General features: G+C 32.7%; 1 protein-coding gene across 6 annotated transcripts in view; it reads left to right on the forward strand.

Moving 5' to 3' along the window:
* LOC106623627 (CUGBP Elav-like family member 2) overlaps positions 1–27899 on the forward strand; it is a 152621-nt gene that overhangs the window by 57740 nt on the left and 66982 nt on the right. Inside the window, exon 1 of one of the 6 annotated variants that reach the window (XM_036366785.2) lies at positions 11178–11386. The exons of 4 other annotated variants lie outside the window; for them this stretch is intronic. The gene's annotated coding sequence lies outside the window, so the exon portion shown is untranslated. Of the gene's footprint in view, positions 1–11177; positions 11387–24771; positions 24788–27899 lie in introns of those variants that run through there. One more of the 6 variants, XM_070106210.1, reaches the window with a different exon arrangement.

A 27899-nucleotide genomic window follows, 5' to 3' on the forward strand; every position in this document is an offset into this window, starting at 1 on the left:
ACCTTCCATATTTCATAAATATAATGATTTCTCACATATCTTGGAATATTTTTTTAAGGTGCAACGAAATCGGTTTCATACCTAGCGAGGTCTGTTATCATTACTTACGTTTCTGGAAGTCTATTTGGGAAAGCCTATTTAAAAATTAACCAGCTATATTTTGGTATATGTAATAACAAGGTCCTTACAAGCACTCATGCATAATAGACATAACAGTTTATTCAGTTGTTTCGTTTTTCGTCGGGGCAATCAGCGAGTGTTTAAAAATCGCTTGAATTCGAACTTGAAAGAGGGATATTATAATACTATTCCAAACAACAAGTTCCATTTTGCAAGTACTATTCGCATTAAGAGATCGGAGTTGATACTTAGTTCGTTTACCGTGGTCTTATGTGACATTATAGGCATTTTCAATAGAATATTTATATAGGATCTGCTTTTTACCAATACCCGCTAATAAACAGAGCACTTAATCACAATGTTTTAGAATCTTTAAGCCTTCAATCAAAGCGAGGGATCTGCCCACTTTAGCCAGAATGTGTCGGTATTGAGGGTAGTTTAAACAGATCCAAACTTTGCTCAAACCCTCAAAAACCGGCTACATATGTACTTATTTCTGTTTAAAAAATGAAACTACCGTTAGTCTAAGACAAACGCTAAATGAAAACTCTAATAAGTAGTCAAAACTTAGTTACACAGATATAAGTATGTATCTATGTACAATTTATTTTTGTAACTTTTCATACTTTGCAACTGTTCGAAATTAGTTTTCATATTTCGCATTTACTTTGCATACATGTATGTATGTGTGTGTATTTAAAAGCTCGTTAAAATATGCCGAAATATTTTACAGTCGTAACAGTCAACATGAGAGAACATTCAATATCATTTCTTAGCAATAAACCGGTTTTGCCTTCCGCCTTTGCGCAATGTTCGGCAATTTCGCAGCTAAAGCCTTGAGTTCGTGTTTATCTGTGAAACGATTCCAATAAACATTCCCAAGTATCACTGATATGCCGAATGCCAAAGGCTAACACAAACAAAAAAAGCAATAACAACTGCAGTAGCCAACGAGTAGCAATAAGTTCGAAAGTATTCGCTGCCATGAAAACAGCCACGTACAAGTAGTAACATATTTTGATAAGGATGTCTATATAGAGATACATTGTGAGCATGCGTTCGTGGATATACTCGTACTTTCCATATGTAGTGTGTGTTTGTCAATGGAACAACAGACAGACGCAATCGCTACCACATAAAGCTAAAACTGAAGGCAATTGGAAGAAGCGCCTTCTAAAGGATTTTTAGTGTTTTGGTAGCCTTTTAAATTTGTCTCAACAAAATTAATTTTACTTTCACAGCGCTGCCTATTACACTTCCGATTACTTTGCGCGTAATAACGATGAGTTCAACGCGAATGTCTGTCTTGTCCTTGTCATTAGTTCGAGGATTATTGATGTGTTATTTTAATTTGAAAATACCCCTACAAAATGAAGGTAGGGATAGTCAAGTCTAGAGAAGTGAATGTTCTGCTCCTTTCATCCCATTTTTAATAGCACACGTTCAGAGAATTTTTTGATTGAAACTAAAAACTTTGATTCGCAACCTTAGAAACAAATATTTATTAAAAATATTTAAAAAATTTTGTAAAGTGTTGCTGATAATAAACTTTTAACTAGGTGTTGTACGAAGACTTTATTGGAACACTGTATGTATGTAGTATGCTTTCTTAACGTCTTTATCTTTTTCATACATTTTCGGGCAAACATAATGACTCAACATCGATCGATATCGTTTTTGGTTGCTGTTTGTTTTTAAAAGTATAGCCAGTGTTTGTTTTTGCCCGAATACCGTTCCCAACAGTCACTTTCGAGTCATCCAAAGTCATTTCATCAATCTCAAATTGATGAATTTTTTATTCCTCAGGAAGATTCTATGACTGATCTTCAAGGTGAGAAACGCACTGTGGCTTGTATATACAGTTCTTTGAGAAGCCAGAAAAAGAACTTTAATTAGGTCGACAAAGCTCTTGAACGCATCAGAAATCAGCTAATGTGTTTTACTTCTATTCCCGACATCCGAAATGGTATAGCTTTGATCTGGCATTGGCGGGGCAGTCAAAAGTAATGTATTCAGATACTTCTACGTCGTCTTCTACCAAACAGCATCTAAAACTGGCATCTGGTCAGACTTCTAATCTTACTGCGTAGACGAAAAAAGGGTTCTGACCAGTTAACACTCCTACAACTAGGAAAGTCAATAGACCTCTTGTAATATACTTTAGGCCAGAAATATCGTGCGACTGCGCTAGTACGAATGGTTGCATAGCGCTCGCCAAGCTTCCCTGTAGCTGGCATCCAGTATTAAATGGCAAGAAGACAAAACAGCTCCGACTCGTTCTGTTCTCTAAATAAGATATTGTTTCTTATTAACGCCACCGAATAGTGTAAAATGAAAGCGACATACCCGACCTGAACTCAAGGGTACGACTATTGTAAGATGCAACGCGATCCATCGGTATTAAGTGATTCATGCTGAGAATTTAACTGGACTGAGCCTTAAAAAACATTTCCACTAGATCAGCCGGTTAATAAATGTAAGTTTCATACCAACGTAAATGTTGGCACACTCTTCTGTATAGAATTTTTAAATGTTTCGGATTTATAGAAGAGTTTTTGAAATTTCGATAGCTAGATTTTTACAATTATTTTTGAAAATTTCCCACCCGGAAAGGACTTGAGAAAAGAAAGACCTGAGAAGACACCATGTCAGTCAATGAGAAAATGTGCTATGTCAAAAGGACTTATGGATGAACTCGTATCGACTTTCCATAAATTCGATCCATGCAGTATCAACTAGTATTAGCATACAGTGTACATACGAGTACAAATGTTCGCATACGAGTATGAAGGTACATTAAAACTAAAACATTAAACAATAGACACCCTAGCATCATACACTTGTTACAGAGAAAGGTTAGAGTTGATAGGATTCAAAGCGGGAACAAGTACTTATCTTTTACAATCTTGCATGTAGTCTTCTGCGGCAAAAAGTATGCTACACACATATTTACATATATTTAGTTTTAGTACTAGAGAATGAACATATGTTAATACATCTATAAGTACACACATGTATGCATAGATATTAATATAGAGACATGTATGTATGTGTTTTTCAAGCACCACTCAACCGGTGTTTGCAAGTATCGCGCAGCTGAGCTAACTGACATGCCAATATTGTTATTGACCAGCAACTTTACAACTGTGAATACTACAATATATATGTATGTACTTACATACTGAAGTCAGTGCGAATACTCACAGTGGCCAACAACCGCCGTTAGTGAAACACCGGAGAGTTGAAGCAACACTAAAGTCAAGGCAACTATAATATTTACAGGAGCAGTTTGTGCCACATTGCTGTAGTTAACCACACTAACGGTTGTTGAACGAAAGTTTGCACGCAAATGATCACTATTATATATATACATACATATGTATACATATAAAGGGTATTTTTTTAGACATGTGCTTTCGAAGAAGAAATAAAACGATATAATTTAATGTTGTGGCAAAGAATTTAGCTTAATTATTAAGATAAGGGTTTGGTATTATGTTTTAAAAATGTTTTCGGGCAAGTGTCGAATAAATTCCAGCCACCAATATTCGCGTCAGCAATATCGCGCCGAATATTTTCTTCCGAAGCGTCAATCGTATCGGGTTTATCTGTGTAAACAAACGACTTCAGTTTACTTCGAAAGACTAACATAAAATAGTATTTTTGAGGTTGAAAATAAATACGTATATCTTCCACTGTTCGGTCCAAGCCTACTCTCGGTACAAGAGTTTAATAGAAGAAAAAAAAGTATGCTTAAAAATTTTAAATATGAATACCATATAGACTAAATTTGTTTTAGAAATGTATATCAAAGTCTGAGATCACGGCAAAAAATTATATTTTTTTAGTTTGAACGCAAGAATGAGTTTTTATCCTACTCGAAACATCGAAATGCACTACTAATCTCTCTTTTTTTTTGGCTTTGTAAAGCACCGATGTGAACCTCTCCGCAGTCCGGTTTTCGTCCCGAGATCTAACTTAACATTGTTCAGCTAACCTAATCTCTAAAAAAATGCGTAAAAACTTTTCGAGTTAAACTATCAAGAGTCTTTAAAATATTAATAATTTTTAACAACAACCCAAGACTTACCGAAAATACCGAATATCTAAGAACACTTCAAATATAAAGCTCGTGCAAACTTCCTCATACACCCTACTACATGTATACATATGAAAGCATTTACCATACTCCTACGCAGCCATTTAAAACAATCATTATGCAACAACGTTTTCTCTCACTTCCTTTAGCCGGAATTTCTATTTCTTCCGTGTGTTTCCGTTACTACAAGGACCAATACTACAGTTTTATTATTATTGTTATTGTAATAGTTATCGCTGCTGTTGCAGTTGTTGCATATTTATTTAACGGTGCTTTTTCAAAATAACCTTTACAAGGGAAACGTGCGCATGTGGAATCTTGCTGGCCAGATATGTAATTACACATTCGTTTAAGTATTCGTGCCCGAACACATGTAAGTCGGTGTATAATTACAATTTAAGAAGACGTGAGCGCTTTGGAAAATATGTTTACTCTTTTATTGAGTGGCAATGTGGGATTTGCGGTGGCTGCTTTGAAATGGTCGGCTGGGAAATTGGTCTGTGTTGATGGGAAATAAGGGAAATACGTGTATTCGTAAATTTTGTAAATGTAATGTGTGTAAATGTGATTACTGTAATTTGTGTGCTTATATAGAACAGTGCTTGTGTATATATGTAATTAAGCTTTAGGGGACGGCGCTTTCCCGGTCAACATCAACATCAAGGTCCATGTTCAATATGAAATCATCAATAAGTTTCTCAAACTCAAAAGTTTAAAAATTCTTTGAGGTTCGAACAAGTATCTATTTTCCAAAGACTAACCTTTTTAAGCGATAAACTTATAGCAAACCCCAGACGGAAATCAATGAACGAAAATAATGAAAAGTATCTTAGGAATATAAGATATAAGAAATGTTCTGAATTTAGCATTTTTGATTAAAGTTGCCACCTATCTAAAAAGTTAAACTGAAAATAACGTAATGTAGGAAAAAATACCAAAATGTATTAGGAAGATCCTGAATTTATCACAATTTTTGAGTAGAGTTGCCATCTATTCAACAAGTTAAACTGAAAACCTGTGCAAATATAGAGCTGTTACGAAAAACCATTCAAAGTTATGCGTTCCCGAATCTATTTAAATTTTCTATAAGAGATGCGACATATTTATAAAGTTAAACTGAAAATATTGCAAAATGTGTCCGAACACAAAACGTTTCGAAAAATCTATGGAATATTTTTAGAAAGTTTAAGCATTTACATACATTTTCGAGTAGAGTTGCCACCTATATAAAAAGTGATATTAAAAATATTACAAAATTTGCGCAAATATAGAGCAGTTAGAAAAACATACCAGAAAATTTTATTGAGATTTTGAATTTTTATTATTTGTCCAATAGGATTACCACCTATCGAATAATATTAAAGTGAAAGTATTTCGGAAGGTATTCACATATTAAGAGTTATTAAAACGTATCAGAAATTAACAAGTAGATCATGAATTTGGATTAAAATGAAATTAAAAATATTCAAAAATGTGTTCCAAATTGGTTTTCAAAATTAAGCATCCACAAAAATCTACGGAAAGATAAATGGTAGATCTTGAATTTTTAGATTTTTTTTGAAAAGAGTTGCCACCTATGCATAAATGTAAATAAAAAAATACTTTAAACTATACAACAAGTTTATGGCTTGTAAAAAAGTTTTTAAGAAAGTATTTAGAGAGTTGTTTTGTTAAACTATTTTGAGAGTAGAGTTATCAGCTATCATAAAAAATAAGTGCAATGTTATAAAATATTGCTCAGCCACTTACTTGTGCAAGAAACGAATGAAATTTAGTTGAAGATGAGCACTATGAATTTAAAAAAAAAATATAATATATAAGCTATTATTGGTTATACAATATAATGGCATGTATTTATTTACTCTAATCCGGTATTTTCAGAAAAAATTTGTCAATTCCATCAAAATTTAAGTTGACCAACAATTTTATTCATGAACAACTAAAAATATGTATAAATATACCTTAGCATCTCAAGTGTAAACATTTCGCAAACATCAACGTTGAAATCTTGCTGTCAACCGGTAAATTAAATACTAATATATCTCTTCAAATTGCGGCAAAAGTGAATCGCACTTGTGACATCACACGCATTAGCGCACCCATACCAGCTGTCACATATATTTGCGTTCACGGCCAAAATAATATAAACGAAAGATTTAAGTAGCGCCAAGCGAAATTTAGAAAACCATGTTTTTAAAATATATATATATGTGTGTATGTATGTTTGAATGCCCATATATATGTGTGTGTATATTAATATAGGCAAGTGTCTATGTTTATAGGAATTATTCTTTTCAAAACAGCTCAATAGATCATTGCATATATAGTACATACACATATACATACATGCATTGATACATACAAGTGTACTCGTATATGATACTTTTCTTTATATATAAGCGCTTTTCGCGAAACACTTTTCGAAATAACCAAATTAAATGTGGATGTTGAGCGCTTTAGTGCGCATTGACAAACTGCCAACTTTATGAAAAAACACAAAGATATACATATATTCTATTTTTTTATGCACCTACATATGCACACGCATACTTGTATTGTATTTTTGTTGGCTTTTGCAGCCGCAAACTTTCTCTGTGTTTTTTGCATATAGCAAATTTTAATCAGGCAAATTAAATGCCACAAATGCTGTTTTCGCATTGTTGTTGTAGCGTTGTTGGGGGTTTTTTCCCCCAGCGCACTTTGCTGCATGTTGTTGTTGTGTAGTTTTCACGTTTAATTAATTGAAATTTGCAGCATGTTCGCTGCCGCGCATCGGCAATAACACCTCTGTGTTGCACCGCAACGCCCTCAAAATAAACGCCCACACTAGTGATGCGCGACGCGCCGGCAAACAACGTCGCCAAAATTGCTGTTGATTTTGCGCTTAATCGCCAACTGAACGCGTGATAAGCGCAAATTAAGCATATAAAATCATAGCCACACGTTGCGGCCGCTGACGACGAACCCGCGCTGCTGTCTACAACAGCAATTGCATATGCGCGCATTCACACATCTCGTATGTGTGTAGGTGTTTGTGTTGTGCGCTGTAAGCATATTTATTTATTTTTCCCGCTAATTAGTTCCTGCTGCCATGTTTAATGAATGACTTTATTAAATTTTAAATCAACAATTGTCGGGGCATTAAATCAATCACTAAATAACGGCCTCACCACTTAAATTTTGCCACCATCGCCAGCATCGCCTGTCGGCGCGCCACGTCCTCGCGCTGCTGCGCTCGTGTCGTTCGCGTGCCAAAATATGCTATCGCACCGTTTGCGTCGGCAATGGGGAATGAAGAACGGTGCTTGCAAATCATTAGAGGCATGCAAACATTTGTTCTCTGTTAGAGGGCAATTAATTATGAGCAATTTGAAGATGCCTTTCGGAACGGCTGGCTCTAACAAATCTTTGCTGAGCACACAATCATATTCGTACAAGCAAATTCGTACAAATTTCCGAATATAAATATATACTTAAGTGCGTGCGTGTGTGTGACAAGTAAGTGATTTTCATATGTTCGCACATTTAATTCATATAAAAGCCATTTTAGTGCAAATTAAGAGCTGGTAATTAATAAAAGCTTCGTTTTTTCCTTTGGTGCAGCCCTAAAATCCTCTAAGTAGAAGAAAAAGGTACATAAACAATTATAGTACATACATATGCATGTGTGTTTTATGTTAAATCAAATTGACTTTTAAAATCTATACTTCATTTTGCCATAATTTATCTTGTTATAATTCTTATATTTACATCATTTGATTTTTTTATGGCTTGATAGAAATATTATAATTATACATAAAAACTAGAATTTACTATTATTGTAGCTATATACCGTAAAAAATAGTCCCCGCTTGGGTAGTAAGGTTCAAGTTGATTGTCAACGAAGTTGCCTAAGGGGAGACCCAGGAAATGTGCTGTTTCGACGGCGTCGGACCATAGCGGAAATGTGGAGTGATGAGCCGTGCGTATATATGGTACAGCCGGTTCTACGTAATCGAAATTGACTCTTTTTTTATAAGACCAAGGACTGTTATTTCGGCGATTTAACCCTGTTCAGATCGGTTTGTTTTAGGTTTCGGAAATATTTGCATTTAATTAAGAAAATTGTATGGCGATGATTCTAATGGTAATTTTTTGTTTAAAACAAAAACATTTTTCAAATAAAGCACTAAACTAATAGTCATCTTATATTTATATTTTGATCTCAGTAAATTTTTTGATGGAAGCCCCTTTTTCTAGGAAATTTTAGGAGATAAATTCGCAAAAGAAAATAAAGTAATTTCTTCAACAATAACGGCCATAATTATACTTTTTTTGCCACAAATTCTGTTACAATTTTACGCGTATAGCGAGGACAAATTCCACTTAGAAAATAGAAAATTATGTCAGAGGAAATACATAAATCGACCAGATCAATATAAGAGATGATATCCACACGAAAGCTTACCTCGGTCAACTGTTCATCTTCTGACAACGCGCTTGAAGCAAATTAGACTCAACGGCTTCTTCAGTGTCACGCGTTCAAGGGCCATAAACGTATATCTTTTACAGATAAAAAAATTAAGTTTTATATAAGAAAAACGACAAAATCTACACAAAAACTTCGGAAGACGCAAAAAATATTATTCCAAGAGTTCTACGTGTTCATCATCTAGGTGCTGTAATGGTTTGGTAAAAGGAGTCTCCAGTAAGGGCGTTACAGCTCTTCACTTCTGTGAAAAAGGATTAAAACTGAAGCTAATGTGTACCAGCAGGATGTTTTGAAAGGTGCAGCAAGCTTTTGCTCCAGCACACAAGGTAACAACCGCCCAGCAGTGGCTTAAAAGCAATATTTCTATCTATAAGGTGTTATATATCCTAAAAAGGCCTTTTTTCGAATTTTAATTATTAAGATCAAGACTACTAGAGGAGGTTCCTCTTGGTTGCCATCTAGACGAAATAAGTTTAAACACAAAAGTACAATAGGATATTTCAACTATCTTGAGAGTATGATTTTTAAGAAGATATACTTTTTTCTTCAAACCTTTCAAAAATATTTGATCTCTCTTATAAAGTTGTAATCAGATACATGTAAGTATATATCGGTACAAGAACAGGCTTTTCGAATTTCAAATATTAGCTTAAATTTGTTAAAACTCTAACTATAATTATTCCATATTTACATACATATATGTATAATATTAGACTTAATATTCAATTTTTAAGTGCCACCCTAATAACTTAAAACAAAAGACCTTAAATAAAAGTGAATTGAGTGATATCAGCGCTTGATTGCAGTTCATTTATCTATATATTCACCTACACTAACAACAGCAACAGCACACGTGTGTCATCACATCAAATATATTCATATATATTAATAAGCGCAGTGACGTGTATATATGTAAGCATATGTGTTTTAACTTTTCACAACACACTCCCACAATAAGCAGCTGATCGAAGAGTCAAAAAAAAAAAATATCACAAAATTTAAGAGAAACTACGAGAGAAGATTCGTTATGTACGAAAAGAGTAGGCAGGTGAGGTTGCCACATAGTTCATAAGGCAAATCTGCGTAACTGAGAAAAATTTAAATTTGTTTAATTTGTGTAATGTGCTTTTTATTAAAAGTGTTAAATTTATAAATACATGTAGTATTATATATATATATATGTATTATTATTTTTTAATTGAAACCTGAATGAATAAAGGATTACGCGACTCGAGAGTGTAATTTCCGAAAAAGGGATGTGATGTCGAAAATTCAGCTAAGAAAAGTTCACAATCAAAGTTTCAATAAGAAAACGATCTTATAAGCATTCTAATCTATTTGATAATCTTAAAAATTATCAACACTTCCCAAAAATAAGACATAATTGATCAGAAATCATTGAGCTATGGTTCACAGGACGAAAACAAAATCCGAATATCTCAAAATAATCTCTTTAAAGTATATTTTCCGGCAACAGAAAATAGCCAAACGATCTGCAAGCATTCAGTATTTTTATACCCTGAACAAGGCCACGAAGTTTGTAACACTCAGAAGGAAACAGCGGAGATCTTATGAAGAGTATATATAAATAAATGATCAGCAGGACGAGCTGAGTTGATCTAACCATCTCCGTCTGTCTATATCTAGATGAACTAGTTCGTCAGTTTTTGAGATATCGATGTGAAATTTTGCTCACATCTTTTTTTCCCTAAAAAGCTGCTCATTTGTTGGAACAACAGATATCATATAGCTGCCATACAAACTGAGCGATCAGAATCAAGTGCTTGTATGAAAAACTTTTTCATTTGACGAGATATCTACAAGAAATTTAGCATGACTTATTATCAAAAATAATGGTGCAATATCCGAAAAAATTGTTCAGATCAGATATGTGAAGGTTATTATAGCTTCGTTGCAACCGAAATTAAGGTTTTACTTGTTTACCTCTCACAAAATAAAGAGAGAGCTCTATTTAATTGAAATATTAGTCAAGTGATCGTGACGATTAACGCAATGCAGCAAAAAAACTTAGTTAGTTTACACTCAATACCAATTATTTCAAGATTTTCACTTTAAAGCACAAATAAAAACTTAAAATTAAAAATTATTTTGCTTTTGTCATCTGGCAACCACAACATTCCATTCATGTGACCAACATGCGACAGTATTTGTAAGCGCTCTCGCACTCTCCGTGTGCTATTCATTGATCAATTACCACGAACGGCATTGCCAGAGCGCAGCAAAACAGCACCATACGTAGTAAGTAACGTTGCGCTCCAGCGACATCAATCAAGCAACGACAGCGCCAAAACAAACTAAATAACAAACGCCGACAACACAAAAGCCAACAACCACCGGCATAAGTGAATACCAGTGGGGAATATTTGTATAACACGTACTTATATACATATGTAGGTATGTCTGTCTATCGGTAGGCAAGCTTGTATGGTCGTATGGATATTGCAGGTTTATACGTTCGATCGGTTTCGATGCGCAATCGATGTAAGTGCGCCATCAGTGACGGTACTTGACGGCGGTACGTTATAGATTTCAATTCGAATTTGTGTCGGATGTGCTGTTCTACAATTTGCTTTATTGTTATTGTAACGCGTTGCGCTCTGCTATTAGAAGTGTGGATGCGTGCAGCGATTGATTGGATTAAACGCGCAGCGAAGTTTGAATTCTCAACGCAGAGTGTTGGTTTACTTAAATTAATTTTTAATTAATTTTGGAAATAGTTTTCGTTGAAATTTATTGTGCAATTATTGTGGCCATGTGTTAAGGCAATAGTAATGCAACAATGTTGCTGTGACATATTTATATGCAGTTTGTTGCCTGTGTCTCTTGTGATGTCGCATTTGTCGCACTCGTGATGAACGCGCTGCGCCCGCGTACCGTGCGCAGTCGTGTTTTTAAGTTTTTGCTGAATTTTTTTTTTTTATATAAACAAACACCACAATTGGTGCATACCATGAGTTAGCTAACGGTGTATACAATAGATTTTTCAGCATTATCTGTGAAGCTTTGTCAACGGCGTAGGCGAAGCGACTGCTCAAATAATTGGTGCTTACGGTGTTTTTGTTGTTGTTGCTTTGAGGTTTTTTCCAATTTTTTTTTTAATAAACATATTTTTTATAATTTTTTTAATTTTTAAGCAATTTTTTCAGAGCGTATGTTAAAATTTTAAAATCTTTTTTTAGTACTTTAATTTATTTTTATTTAGTATTTCCTTTAATTTTTTTAAATTTCGTTTTTTATAATTTTTAAATATAAAAAAAAAAGTTTTTTCAAATATTTTTTAATACTTTTTTAATATAAGTTTTTTATTTTCTTTTTTGTTTTGTTATTTTTTTTCCAAGCTTAGTGCATTTTTCATATATTTTAGTAAATATTAATACTCAAACTACTCATACATACACACATATGGTAAACTTCATGCTTGTCCGCGACAAACTTTGCGCTTCAATGCACAGTTTGTCCGTGATAAACTACAAAATAGTAGAAAACAATAAACTAAATGAACTTTTTTCCGATTGCCAACGCAATTAAAAGCAATTTTATATCGAATCGATTCATCGATCGAAAGCAAAAGCGTGAATAACAGCAACAAAAGCAGCAGCAGCCCAATAAAAATACCAGCAAACACACAAATATACTTAAATACATACCAACACAAAAAAATTTCTACACATATATGTATGTTTAGGTGTGTGTGCATACATACCTCAGCGATGACTCTTGAAAAATGCGAATTGACGAAATGCGAATATTCACTGTAAGTGGCCATCGATGATAGCTTGTTTGTATGTACGAGTATGTTTATAAGCAGATATTTTATGGCAGAGATGCTCATAATGCCGTTGCTGACACTGGTAGCTGAAGCTGTTGCTGCTGCTGATTCACGGCGCTCTTTAACCACCCATTGTCGCATCTACGGTGACGCTCTAGTGAAACATACATGCATATGTACATATCTACAAATACTTGTGTATATCTTTAAATGTAGTAACTAATCTAGTTTTTTTAACAGCAACGCTGCATATTAACCGGTGGACTGTTGGCATGTGATATGCCTAATTTATGTACGGCACTGTGAATACATTAACCCGCCGGTGATAATTTCCCATGCTACGTGCATACATACATACATACGCGCATATAAGTGATATCAGCATTTTTTTTAAATTTTTTTCAAAGTAGCACAAAACAGTAGGAGCTTCGCGTTGTGTATCGCGCAAGTGCGTTGTATCGAACTAGACAATATGGAAATTGAAGTGACACTTTAAATGCACATTGAAATGAGCACGGCAATGTGACTTGGGTATTCACGACGTGTTCGCGGCCACAAATCTATTGTTCTGCGTACAGCAGTAATTGTACCCATCAAAACACACACACATACATACATATATGTACAATAACTGTTTACTATATTTATATAAGTACCTTTGAGCTTTGCTTGCTAGCGTTCTAGAAGCGATTTGGTATGCTAATTACGACTTTTCCACATGCATATGTAGATTTAGTTGATTTTTATGTATGTAGGTGCATATAAATATGTATGCATGCAAAGCACGAACAAATGCAAAGCGAATTAAAAGTTCGGAGAAAAATTCCAAATGCACATCTACTTATCAATATGTATTTAAATTTCTATGTCCATATGTATTATATATACTTATTTGTTTTTGTGTTGCAAATACGTGTAAGGGGGAAGGAAACAGAGTAGCGAGTTATTAAAAAATTGTGTATTGAATTGTTTTTTAGTTTAATGTTCAGAAACAAAATTTTTTTTTTTTAATTTAATTATATTAAATTCAGAAAAATTAATTTAAAATTATATAAAAAATCGATAAAAAAATTATTTTAATTAAAAAAATTTTAATTTTTTTTTTTGATAGCAAACTCGGAATTAAAAATGGATAAACATATTTTTACTTTCAAAATTGTAGAAAAAAAATTATATTATATATGTGAAATTAAAATTAAATTTTTAATCACTAATACCAATTTTAAACTTTAAAAAAATTTTATTATAAAAACATTCTAAATAATTTAAAATTTAGATTTAACAAAAAACAAGAAAATTGGAATAAAAAAAATAAATTTGGCTTACAAAAATTTAAATGCAAATTCGGAATGAAAAATTGATAAGTAAAAGAGTCAAAATAATCTAAAACAAAAACAAAAAAACATTTTTCAAATTAAAATTTAATAACCTGATTTGTTACATTTTTTTACAAATTGTGTTTGCAGACCGCATTTAGGCTCAATAATTTTCATTGCTAATCTTTAATTAATATTTTTGGGATTAACAGTTTTTTTTTTTAATTCACAATTCAAATTTTTTCCAAATTTATTTATACATGTTTTTGACGAAAAGCAATTTGAAAATTATTTTAAAAAAAAAAGTTCGAAATAATAACAAAATTATTTTACTTAAATATTAATTCAATAAATTTAAAACCTGTGATGGTTTCACGCTTTTCTAGAATTAAAAAAAAAATTATTGTTTTTTGGGTTATGGAACACCTAAAGCTCGGCCCTCAAAAAATATTAATTCAATTAACTTTAGTATGTATCATTTGCACCCCTTTTAAGGTTCCATGATTATCTAACATTCAAAAAAACAATGTGTATTTGGCTTAAAGTACACTTTTGGGTCGGTCCTCGAAAAATTATTCACTTGGGAGAAATTGTCCAATTTGCTGTAGTAACACATTTTTGGATCAGTCAACTTTTGTATATAGCAATTTAAACAGGTTTCTCTCGAAATTTCTCAAAATAGGGGACGGTGGCGCTCATTGGCTATCGCATTATTATTTCAACTTATTGAACTACTAATTATATTTAATAAATATATTCTTTTTTTTATTCCAATATTTATTTAACCAAATATGAAAGAAGAAAAAATGCAATTCATTTTCTTTACTCCAAGAATAAATTGTTAAAGATGAGCCTTTTTACGGGGTTTAAAATCGCTTAACTCCTTAACATTGCGCCAACCTCTAAAATAATAATACACAGACAATAAATAAATTCATCTTCTACTTAACGTTCATTTGCACACCTTGCGACCTCGACTTAGAGTCAACAGTCAATCACTTAATATTCCAACAAGCCGCTGTCGTAGCAGTTCAATAGTACGAACGAAACATTAATTTGCTAATGCATGTAACTCGTTTGAAGCGTCGCTCTCGCGGCATACCGCGCGCTCACTGTCTGCTATTTGAAAATAAATGAAGTGAAATGGCATGAAATGAAACAAAACATGAGAAAAAAAATTATATCAAAAATGTATCATAGCCACTTATCCGCTAAAGTCAAAAACATCATCAATTTCAGCGTCAAATAATTGCGTTGCTACTCGAAATACACATAAACAACAACCATACAGCTGCTTAAAAATGTAAAAATCGCAACAACGCAAAAAACTCGCCTCAAATGTTTGTTATTTTCATATAAATTCATTTGATTTCATCTTTTTATTTTTCACAACGTCGAAGCGAGAGAAGCGCGTCGGCAATCGCAAACCTGTTTGCAACTCGATCAGCTGTTTCTGTTTTTGTTTTGATTCATAGCGACGTTGGAATTCGCACAGCATCACCAGTTGCAGCAAGGCGAGTTGTGTTACACACACATACAAATATAGACATATCTAAACATACACATACAGTATATATTATATGCACACATACATACGGAAACATATATACACACTCTTATAGCGCCTAAATGCCAATTTTATTGTTTATTGTTGTTGTTGCTGCCGCCGCCTCGTTGCAGCTCATTTGCTCTCTCGCTTCCTAATCAAAGTGCATTTTGCATCCAAACCACAAAAAAAAAAATAGAAGACAAGTTGGAAAAACAATTTGTAACACTAGCCGCTTGCAATAGGGGAGCCGAGTTGTGTCAATTGCATTGTAGCAACAATCGGCGGCAATTATAATGCCTCAGCTCGAATTTCGCTCAGCACAAAGTTAGAGACATGTAAGCGCTGAAATCAATCATCTGGCGGAAAATTAGTACGTTTATGACAGAAATGCGTTGGAATACGCCAATGACACGCGATCTCACGGGCACGAACGGACTTAGATGTACGCGCTTAGGCTTCGATGTACATACGAGTGTCGGGTGGCCGATTACCAAGTTTTTTTTTTTTTTTTTGTTGTGCTAAAGCTGATTGATAGACAGCGATTCTACATCGGCAAAACATAATCGTCTTGACTGTTCCCTTTTGTAAAACTTTTACTTCCGAACTAATTAGTGCCTTTTCGAAGGTTATACCCCAAACTAGGTACTTTCTTGATATTCTAATACGAAAGCAACCTTATTATAGAACGATTTATATGTTCTAGGTATCACTGCATCATGCACGACCTCTGTACAGATATAGAATATCAACTGCCTCTGTCACGACCTATCTTAATATAGCACCATGTAAATAAACTTTTACCGTCGTAGATTTTGGACACAGCTGAGAGTTTCGTCGTATGAACCCGAACTAGTTTGAGTTTTGTCGGCAAATCTTGGTTGCTGATCGCTCCATTTTTAAAGTCAAGGATTCCAGCTCAATATTTTTATAGTCACTGATATTCGAAACAAAACCTAAATAAATATTTAATGATAAAAATTTAATTAGTCAAAATATTGTATTTCCAAATGTTAAATTTCTCTCATTAATATCGAGAAAAATACAAATTCCTTTTTTAAAACTCTACAAACTTAGTCTGCCGTTCAAATCAATCGTAAGAACGTTTCTTAACGAGCTGCTGTCATAAAATCTTTCTTTCTTTAATGGAAGACCACCAATTTTGGCATCATCGACAAACACTTCCGATATAAATAGCATATGAATCCGAGCGAATGATTCCAAAGAACCGTTATTTTTAAAGTTAATGCGGTTCTGGTTTTATTATTCTATAAATTAATATTTTTCCACTTCTAAACTCTCAAATTATTTTACAGCTGCCTTCAAATCGCTATTTTACTCGCTATGTTTGTTCGCTGCTCTCTATATTAAGCCAGTTTGATGTGTTTATACCAGTTGCTTGTTCGATTCGGCGCGCTCCAACGTTTTGACGACAAGTGGCAGATGACACTGCTGTATTACAAACTTTATTCGACTTATTTTTATTTTTAAAAAATTTAAGTTTTTACATGTTCTTACTTTCTTTTGCCATATTATCTGTACCTAATATATCTCAAATTTCGCTACCTAACCTAAGATATCACCCATATTATTGGAGCTGACATCATATGCCACATGCTTGTTCGAGTTTTCACACTTTTTTGTGACTGATACCTTGTTTACGTAGGATAAATATCACGTCCCACAAGTGTTCGTTTCCCTCTTCAAAGCTGTAAGGAAAACTTTTTTTTGTTATTTCCATTGGAATAAACTAAGGCTCTATGGAGAAGTAGTGCTATTCTCAAATCACTACTCAAAAATGGGAAATGCACAGATTGGTCGAATAAAATTTTTGCGCTCTCAATAATGCTGATCAATATTGTTGAAACAAATATGAGAGTATTTATCGCCTTTATGTAAGTGTTTGAAATAACTTTAATAAGTTAGCTAATTGCAGAGATCTCTAATTACACTGACCTCCCTTAATTATACACGTTAATCAATTTTCATTTACAAGTAGATCAAGCATTGGCTCTTTCTAGTTAAGCAAAACGATGCAAAACTGGAAGTCAAACGCCCATTTTTCACTGCACTATAAATGCAAGCGTGTGTATCTAGGAACGCCACAGCGCTATGTAGTATGAGTGTATGATGATATACCACATAGGCGCTCTTAAGTGGCACAGCTACATTATAAGTATTATATAAACCTCACTCGATAATACACATTTTTCCAATTGATTGCGGACAAATTTTCATTGAAAACAGAATGTTAAAGTGTGTATTTCATTAAAAATCTAATTAAAACAAACCATATGCCTTGTATTCGTTTATGAGGTACATGCGATTAAAATCGCATTCCAAATGGCGGTCATAAACGAAATCAATGAGCCCTGCAAAATGTGTAATTTGAGTTTGGCAGTGGCTTCAGAGCACACTATACTGCGGCGATGGGGAGGGTGAAATGCTATGCTAGTAATATTTAGTTCCATGCTGTGTGTGCCTTTGTCAGCGCGCAGAACCGGCGCATATTCATTCTGATTGCTGACGTAGTTGCGATACTTGAATCTGGCGTCTTTGCCACTTGGCCCCACATAGCGGGCGCGCACATTTCGATAATTGAAAATAATAATTAAAATTCTGATTGAGGAGCACTTGTGACTAGGTCGTTTCAGTCAGCATCTCGGCATATGCATGTGCATATACTTGTATATATAAATACTTAGATATATACTCGTTCATATACTTATATCTGTATACAGAATTCGGCTGTAATATTAAACGCTTCGCGCATGCTCAACAAATAGCGACTGCCATGGTGTAATTTGTGTGATTTGTTAGCGCTAATGGCAGTTTCGTTTGTATCGTATAAAGCTTGCTTGCACTCGTCGAAGTGATATGCATTTGGCGAATTTTTACAACCTTATTAGTGCTAACATTATCAAAATCATACATTAGTCCAAATCCTGATTAATTCAATAGATGGCTAGATGTTTCCTCTAAGCATTGAAAAAAATTCAATTTCTTAAAAAAAGTTGTAGTTCGTTTCGCCACTCTGTAAAAAGTTATGTATCGAAAATCATTTGTTCAGCCAATTATTCTCCTTATTTCTTTATATCAATTTTTATATCATCTGGGGAAGAACGATATATCACAATAATAGTTTTCAACTGTCAAATCAATTTCACAGCTGCTATATTTCCTACAGGGCACACACATCACTTACCCATACCATTTCTGGCTTCTACATATCTCCCAAAACAGCGTAAGTCAAAATTAACGCTATTGTGACTTGCCGCCGATATGCTCTGAATATTTGTGAGCTTTTATCGGCTCTCTATTAATCGGTGCTGTATTTTTTAATTGATTTTCGGTTTGACATACCTTCTTTTGGGAGTGGCATTTCACTTTACTCCGCAGCATTTTGTTGCATTTGCATTGTTCATCTCCTGTTTTGACAACTTATATGCATCGTCATATCATTTTTGGTAATCATTTGTTTTGACGATTACGTGAAGCCGTGTTTTGCATTTCAATTGAAGAAAGATTTGTAGGCGTATATAAATTTTGAAATATGTGATTCATAATCAATAATAATTAAATTTCCACTCGCATATTTAGTCGCAATTTGAAGCAAAAAAATTTAGTCAGAGTGATAGGTATATCCTACCACGATATACACATGAAAAAGAGCTATAAAGAGCATAAAGCTATCAGCAGTTTACATATATCTGCACTTTCAAGCTTGACATTGTAATACTGCCTCCTTTGCTAACTCTACTATAAAAAGTGATAGTTTTTATTGAATAAGAATACAAAAGAAATTGTAAAATTCTTGCAGAAAAAAGAAATTTAGGAAGTATATAAATCGTGATCGTCTTAAATTTTGTGTATACTTTATATAACTGCGTCTATACGTACATACTTCTACATCTATGTATATAGATATTATGAAATTCTACTCTTATTTAAACAAGTGTTTACATTTATTACAGTTCGTTACTGTTGGCACGCATAAAAACTTGATCACGTGGTATATGCACATATGTATATGTTTTAAATATCCCAAGAAGAAAATTATCGTTTAAACAATGTGCTCTCTGCTTTTGAAATACACTATATATTTTGGAAATCTTACGTGAGATAAGAAATATGCATATCTGTCTGTGTTCGATTCTAGAAAAGCTTGGAGATGTGCGAATCAGAAAAAAACTGGTATAAATAAAATAGGCAGACGTAACTAAGCAGAATATATTAAATATGCTAACACTTTTAAAATAGCGAATAGCAAAGCTACTGGTATAAATTAAACTAACGGTTATAATCAAATAGAACATGTTTTCGATTCTTCATACCTCCAGAGTGGCGATTCAAACAAAAAGTGGTATAAATAATATTACGTGACAATTAAACTAATATTGTTTAAAAATCGATAAACTCGTAAAGTGGCAAATCGAACAATGAGCTGGTAAACATTCAAAAAATTGTCGTTAAATTGAAGAAAACAGGTATAAAATCAAATTAGCGGCGTTTCGGTTAAAGATCTCGAATAAATTCTTATGTTTTCATAAAAACTGGTATACGTTTAAAAAAAACTGGTATACATTCTAAACCTAATATCATTTTCCAAAACTGGTTTCCTCCGAAAAACTGGTATAAATTAAAAAATGCCATATTCATATGAGAGCAGTTCTAGCACTTTAAGCCACTACCTATCGCAATTTAATTTAGCTTGAAGTCTTTGCCGATATCTCACGTTAAAATGCTTGACCAGAAAGCAGATATGTGTTTTTTTTAGTTATTTGAATTTTGAATTATTTCTTATCAAAAATGTATTTATGCTCGCTGGGTATTTAAAAAAAGCTCATTTCTGAGTTTTATTTTGTTACATGCACACATATAGATTTTAAAATCATAGACCCAAATTGTGATTGTCAAACTAATTAGTTTGATTCTGTATCAATTTGTTTCCAGAAGGGTTGATCTTCCCTTAAAAAACAACAAACATTTGTACCTATGGGTAAATTTTTAAATGTAATAATATGATAAACTACTGTTTAACTCCAAAAGCATATTTTGCTTTAAATTTTTGAAAATATTACTTCCGACAAAGTCTAAAAATTAAGTATAGTTCAATAGCTGCCAAATAAATTCTTGCTAAAACTTAAATTCTTCAAAACAATTTTTAGTTATTACTTAAAATCTTAGCAAATACATATGTTCATTTGTAACTCATATTTGAACACATGTACAATTTTCCTTTAGTTAACCAATTGCCAAAGAAAGCACGCGCACATCTGTCTTCTATTAATACATTCACGAACACACACCCCCATACACATATGTGCATATACATTCGTGAGCATGTATATAATCTTACAAGCACCTTGAGTAAAAAATGACACTTAAACAAAACTAAAAATTAAAATTACTGAAATACGACACACTGTATACAACAACAATATTATTTTAACAACACACAACTGTATGTTTGTATGTAAAAATGTTTTAAGCAATAACAAAAGCTATAAAAATATAGAGTTTGTCGAGTAAGCATTTACAACCCAAATGAAGGCACTTTTTCGAGGCATTATGGAAAATTGTTCTACATATTTTAAGGTTTTTGGAATTCACGAAAATTTTATGACACATACCACCGCTTTATACTTGAAGTCAGTTCACAATAATTAAGTTCAAGGCTTGAACGGAAATCGTTAGTTTTTTTTTGCCTAAATAGTTCGAATGGGTGAATTGCTTACTGTTGCTAGGTGGGGATTTTTGTTTTTTAATTTTTAAAATAGTTTTGATTTTTATGAAATTTACACAATTAATTAATTTACTGAAATTAATAATTAATTAAATTTGCATGATAATAAAAAAAGTTTATTACTTGATATTTAAAGGTTTTATTAATTTTGTAAAAAAAAAATTACAGGAAATATATTGTGTATTTTTATGTATACTCATATGCATATAAAATCACTATACACTCATTTCGGACCAGTTTGAATCCAGAAAATTTAAATTAATTTACAAGGTGCAATTCAAAAGTTTCAGGACTTTTATTAAAAAACGAATATTATTTGTTTTTTTTTTTTTGAAAAATTTATTGGTCGCCTTCAAAATAGTCGCCTTCCGCCTGAATACAACGTTTTGCACGTTCGAGAAGGTTATCGAATGACTTTTTTAGGTAATTTGTCGGTATAGCGTTGAGGATGGCGGTCGTCGCCTTTTGGATGGCATCAACGTCAGCATAGCGGTTTCCTTTCATGGCCAAATGTAGTTTTCCGAACAAATAAAAATCGCAGGGTGCCATATCAGGCGAATAGGGCGAATGGTTGATGATTTGAATGCGATTTTTGGTCAAAAAATCTGTCTGATCCTGAGGTCTTTTTCGTGTTGTTTCAAAGTATGCGGGACAAATCGAGCACAAATCTTTCTGAGGCCCAAATTTTCTGTCAAAATACGATAAATCGACGCTGCGGATATTGATAATTCCGCTTCCATATATTTAAGCGATGATTTCGGCTCTTTTTTAATGAATTCACGCACAATTTCCGTGGTTTTTTCGTTCACAACATCTTTTAGCCGGCCCGAACGTTCGTCGTCTTCCAAGTCCTCCGGTCCCTCTTGAAAACGTTTAAACCACTCGTGAATACAGCTACGGGATAGACAATCATCGCCATAAACTTGTTTCATCATTTGATGAGTTTTGGTAAAAGTTTTACCAAGTTTAAAACAAAACTTAATGTTGGCTCTTTGTTCGATGCTCATTTTCCGACCGACACTACAAATGTAATGTAAATTTTATACGACAACACTGAAGAATACACAATTGAGGGATAACAATTTCAGACAGATGGCGCCACTAGAAGCCGCGTTGTTTAAAAAGTCCTGGAACTTTTGAATTGCACCTTGTAGATTACTGAAAATTAGTTTATGCTTCCGGTAGTGATAAGCAAATGTTAAATAAATATTATATACAAGTATGTACATAAATGCTTGAAAGAAACTCAGTTGGTCTCCCACCTATTATAGTAGTTTAAGTGTCATAATTCAGGGTTATATCCTGGATACGCTCTTCATACGAAAACTTATACCGAGCCTACCTGTAATATTTTGAAAAACTATAATAGTTTTGTACGATTACAGTTATATGTAGTATTTCATGACAAACCACCTATATTTGAGATTATACACACTTTAAAACGATCAGAACTTTCCGAATTGCGAAACTTATTGATTCTGCGTTTGATTATGTTAAGTATTGCCGAATCGAACTTTTTCTGCATACAGTAAATCTATCCATTTTTATAGAAGTTCTTCGAAATTAGAACTATTAATTGAATTGCTGTAGCGCCAGAAAATATTCTCGTTGGAACGGTGATCTCTAATGACAGTTTCTTACGGAGGTTGGATTTTATCTTTCAGGATTTGGCAAACCTAGTGTTGCATTCTGGCAACTCAAAACTTTATCGTAAAATTTGACATTTTTAATGTTAGATGTACATACTCCTGAAGAGGCGGTTGAGGCAATCACAACACAAGTTTGGGAGATATCTCAATCAGAGTGACAAAAGCGCTTCAACAACTTGTTCAAATGAATGTGAAGGTGTATAGATCTTAAGGAGAATATTTTGCAAAACAATAAATCAATTTTTGATGATTAATATTTGTTTTTGTTCTCTAATTCCGAAACACAAAAGGCAACCCTCGTATTAGCTAAAAAGAATTCAAACTATTGACTTTTCAGAGCCATTTTCTTGCTTAAGAGTGTGTTTTTAGACATAGCGCCATATTATTGAAACCAAAAGTCGTCCACATCAACATCCTTCAATTTAGGCCCCAAATTGTCATTAATCTTGGCTCTGCATCGGCAGCAATTTTTGCCAGAATTGGATTTTGTAAGCCCGCAAATCAATATCCTTCCACAAAATCGAGAACTGAACCATTTTTTAGTAGTTTAGTTCTCTGATATGGGTCATTGAAATGTAAAGAAGTCACGCAGTCAAAAATACATTACATTGTCTTCTGTAATTTCAAATTCAGTTTTCTGGAATTCTTTATTTCATACATAGACGCACTTCAATTTTCAATTTGTTTTTTATTGTTGTCGGTTTGTCAAATCATAAATTTATTAAATTCTTAACCGATGCAAGCTTCTTAAAAGCAACGAGCAGCGAAGAACAATAAAAAAGAGACATTATAGAGCCACACATGCATTCGCTCGTTCACGCATGTATGAAAACGGTGTGGAAATGTGAAAAAATTAACAATTTGGCAGCAAGCGAGCGATACGTTTGGCAAAACAATACGCGAGTAATTCGTATTCGAACGATGTACGTATGGATGGATAAATGTATGGATGGATGGACGGATGGATGAGCGGATGTTTATACACATACATACATATGTACGTGTTGTATATAGAGGCTTACTTGTTTGACTGTGTCTGTTTTTGTTTGCGTGTATGTGTGTATTTATGTCTGTGTATTTGTATATAGCTATGTGGATTTGGCTAAAATGGGCTAGGCCTGCAAAACGTCACGTCAGTTTGTCATTCGTCAGCGTTTAAAACGAAGCGAGCACAAAACGCTACGACAACACCGGCATTTCACCGCTACCGACACTCTAGTATCAGCAACGTCAACGACAACAAAACATCGCGCACCGGCAACAGCAGGCGCTAAGCTATATATACATACAGCTATTGTACATACATATGTACATATTATATGAATATTGTGCAGTATATAATTTATTGTATGTCATTGAATTGTATTGTGTTTGTGAGACTACACCGGGCGAGTACTTAGTACGTAGAGTACAGGCGTTTAGAAGTGAGCTTGTGTATGTCTATATATATATGTATATATGGAAATATATTTGTACATGTGTATAAACATAAATATATACGAACCGATGCTGTATTTATGGCGGTGCTAAAAAAATTTGTCATATCCATTAGATACAATATGACATTTTGCGCGTATCTCTTAGTTGTTGTTGTTGTTATTATTATAGTGTGCTGTAGTAAATGGCATTTACCTGTTGCTCACTGCTCAATAAGAGGAAAGCGCTCGGCGCTTTGAGCGCGCAATGCGAGGCGGCGGCATAGTTTGTGGCATTTTAGTGCGCCACTGATAATCGTCGCGCTAGATACGCGCCCAGCAACGCTAGTTGACGCTTTGAATTTAGAAATAATAGCTTGTAGTTAAATTTTGTTTTTGAAATTTTTTTTAAACTATTCTTTGAATTTTTTAAGAAGTTGCGGCATTAGAAAGACAAAAAAAGCGAAAAAAAACCGTTTAGCGCGCGTTGAAACGGCAAAATGCTTACAAACGCGCGTGTGTGTGTGTGCGTTGAATTGTCCAAACAATTATAAAAACATACAAAATTACTCAAATGTGCTCGAATACATATGTGTTTGCATAAGAAAGCGTGTGCTCTGTGTGTGTGTTACGTGGTAAGAGTCGGTGTATTTGAACAACGTCTTGCTTTGTTGCCTTGTGGCAATCCAACGTTGCGTTTGCATACAGCACATATACATGCAAGCATAGGTATGTGTATATACGCGCACGCATACTTGTATAATTTTGCATATTTGTCGTAGTTGCACGCACGTAACGAGCACATTAAATATTTGTCATTATTCTAGTGACACTAAGTGATTTGCGCTACACACGCGCTGCTGTCAATATATACATATATATGTAGCAACGAAAGTGCTGTGATAAAATACGTAGCGAAAATACATGTGCATACACATGCGCATATGCAAACACACACACACACCACCACCAATTAACCGCGCGGTTTGACTTTGGCTGACTTACAAGCATACTTAAGTCGTTTAGATATATATAAATATGTCTACATATATGGTATACATACATATATATAATATAATATAAAAGTGTGTGTGTTTGCGTCTGTGTGAATTTCAACGTTATTTGGCTGAAACGTAAACTGAATTGCGGTTTCAAATGAAATTGTCAACAAAGCGCAAATTTTATTTATATAGTTGAGTGCGAAAAATGTGTGTTTATTTTATAAAGTCTGGCAACTTGTTGAAGAAATCAAAACGTCGTTTCGCGTTACGCGTCGCGCAAACTTTGGAAAATGAGCCAAGTAAAATGATAGTGCCACAAACTGGTGTACTCTTCCCCTGCCTGCAAATACAGCAACTCAATATGTAAATGCATGTGTGTGTATGTGCAGCCAAATGACTTCATCTGCCAACATCTCGTGATGCAAAGCTTGTTGCCATTGTTTCTTCTTTTTGTGTGTTTTTTGTTTTTTTTTTTTTAAGTTGTTGTTTATTAAGTTTTCCCTTACCTTGAAGTTCATTTGCGCAGCGGCGTATGTTGCAACGTTGCGTTGCATTTTCATACATACAAACATTAGCACACATTATGAGCATAAATACATGCAGTTAAGTGTTTGCTTTGTGCATACATGTGTACATATCTGCATATATATTTGCAATTTGCATATTTATATGCGTCAGAAGATGCTTTCGTGCTGTCATGGAGCGCTCGTGACATACTAGTACCTGCATTACTCATACTTGTACGTAAATGATTACGACGCAAGATTAGTAGTTTAAATTTGTGCAAAGAGTTCGCTTTCGTAATTTGAGAATTTAATTACGATAATTAATTAATAATTAATTACATGTTATTTAATTATTTTAACTAAAATAGATACCTATTAAACTTAATTTATTAATTATTATCTACTTAAGCTAAAAGCCAAAATTAATTAATCGTTAATTCAAACTAATAATAATAATTTTAATCTTATACACATGTATTTAGCTTTGTGAGTATAAAAAATATTTACTTCAATGGTTTCAAAAAACTATAAATTTTTGTTACAATGATAATTCAGATAATACGTGTTAATTATTAACTGCAGAATTAATAATTAAATAATTATATATTTACATATATATATTATAATTTACTCAAAAATTGGTTACCGACAATTAAAATTAAAAAAAAAATATGTTTTTTTCTTATTTCTAAACTTTATTTTTGACTTTATTTTCTTATATTTTTAATTGTTTTTGTTTTTTTTAACTTTTTAGTTTTTACATTATAGCCTTTTTATTTAATTTTTAATTTTTTAACACTTTAGGTTTTAACGTTATTTCAACTTTATTAATTTTTTTTATTTAAAATGTTTTTTTTTTTTAATATCTTTTTATTTAATTTATTTTTAATCTTTTTATTGTTTTTAATTTTTCTTACCCTAAGGTTCAAAATAATATTTCTCTCTCTGAAACAAACTTTATCGGGCAAGAAGGCATTTTGTTGTCTAATTTTCATTTCGGAAAAATTGTATAACGAATTCTTGTACGTATACAAACATTACACTTTTCTACATCAAATGATAAAACCAAAAAATCATTGTTCACTCAAGTTGAAAATTGCACCAATGTCAGTTTTAATTTGCACCGGAAAATTGAGAAATCTTTGAACTTAGCATGCTGACTATTTATATATACCAGCTCATAACGAACATACTAGGGTGAACCTTTAGTGAACCAATTGTTATGTATAAACTCTACTAAAATAAAAGAAAAGTTGCAAACAATCTAAATTATAATCACTAAAATAAATTGCTTGAAGAAAAAATTAATAATAAATTTAATTAAAATAAAATTATATAAAATTATATTAAACTAAATTAATTAAATAAAATAAAAAATAAATAAAATTACCTTAATTTACATAAAATTAAATAAATTGAATTGAACTAAAACAAAATAAAATAAAATAAAAAATTATAAAAATAAAATGAATTTAAAAAAAAATATATAAAATAAAATGAACTTAAATTACAAAAAAAATTAAATTAAATTAAATTAAACATCCGTATATACATATATAATACACTCGTTTAAACAAAATAAAAAAATTTATATAAAAATAAAATGAAATAAATCAATACAATTAAATTATATTTTATCAAAATAAGCTAAGTTAAACATTTTAATTGGTTAAAATATAACAAAACATTATAAAAATTATAAATGATATTAAAACAAAACTATTATACTCTGTAGCAACAGGTTGCGAGAGTATAAAAATGATAATGATAAATGCAGCGTCAGTGCTTATTATTCACAAACTTATCAACTAGAAAAAAATACCGACAATTTTTAGTTTGTGTCTTAAGTCTTTTGTTTGCACTACCTCAAGAAACTTCTTTAGAACTAGAACTATGTTTTTGAGCTTGAACTTGAATTTTCAACTATATAAATTTACTATAATAAATTATTGAAATAACTGGAAAATTCAATTTCATAAAATGTCTTATAAATTTTAAATAAATCTCAGTTTATCCTATTTAAAGTTTGTTGATGATGAGTTTAATTTGAATAAAATAAAATTAATGTATTATCACAACTATATAGGCATTACAATTCGCCAAATCACCAAACTCCTAATAATTTTTACCCACCTTAGTATTCACTTTACTATTTTTCTGACATTTTAAAAGGCAAATATTAAATTGTATTCAATTTCGTACCAGTAAAATAAATGTTTTTCGCGTAATTAGTGAACAAC

Source organism: Bactrocera oleae, chromosome 3 (assembly GCF_042242935.1).
Source record: "Bactrocera oleae isolate idBacOlea1 chromosome 3, idBacOlea1, whole genome shotgun sequence".
Lineage (NCBI taxonomy): Eukaryota > Metazoa > Arthropoda > Insecta > Diptera > Tephritidae > Bactrocera > Bactrocera oleae.